General features: G+C 66.6%; 1 protein-coding gene across 1 annotated transcript in view; it reads left to right on the forward strand.

The window, feature by feature from the left end:
* The window catches only part of CACNA1A (calcium voltage-gated channel subunit alpha1 A), a gene marked incomplete at its 3' end in the record, with an annotated part of 5,640 nt that overhangs the window by 1,750 nt on the left and 3,567 nt on the right, over nucleotides 1-323 (forward strand). The gene's annotated exons all lie outside the window — the stretch shown is intronic.

The raw sequence follows: 323 nt of genomic DNA on the forward strand, positions 1-323 counted from the left end.
CGCCCCCCCCATCCCGCCCCCCTCCCCACAGTTGGGGGGTCCAGCTCATCCGGGGGGGCGGAGAGGGGGACCCCATTGCACCAGTACCTCTCGGTGCCCGATTTTTGGGGAGAATGTGTGACCTGGCATCCCCGAGCCCCCGCACCCCACAACCCTCCTGTCCTCCCCCCCACTGCCATCCCTCCGGGGTCCCCGCTGACTCGAGGTGTCCTCAGATCCGTCTCCCCTTCTCAGCTGGGGTGTCTGGGGGCGCAGGGCTGTTTTGGGCTATTTTGGGCTATTTTGTGCTATTTTGGGGAGGTGGAGCCCTGGCACTGCTGCCC

This window comes from Corvus brachyrhynchos, unplaced genomic scaffold, assembly GCF_000691975.1.
Source record: "Corvus brachyrhynchos isolate BGI_N302 unplaced genomic scaffold, ASM69197v1 scaffold721, whole genome shotgun sequence".
NCBI lineage: Eukaryota > Metazoa > Chordata > Aves > Passeriformes > Corvidae > Corvus > Corvus brachyrhynchos.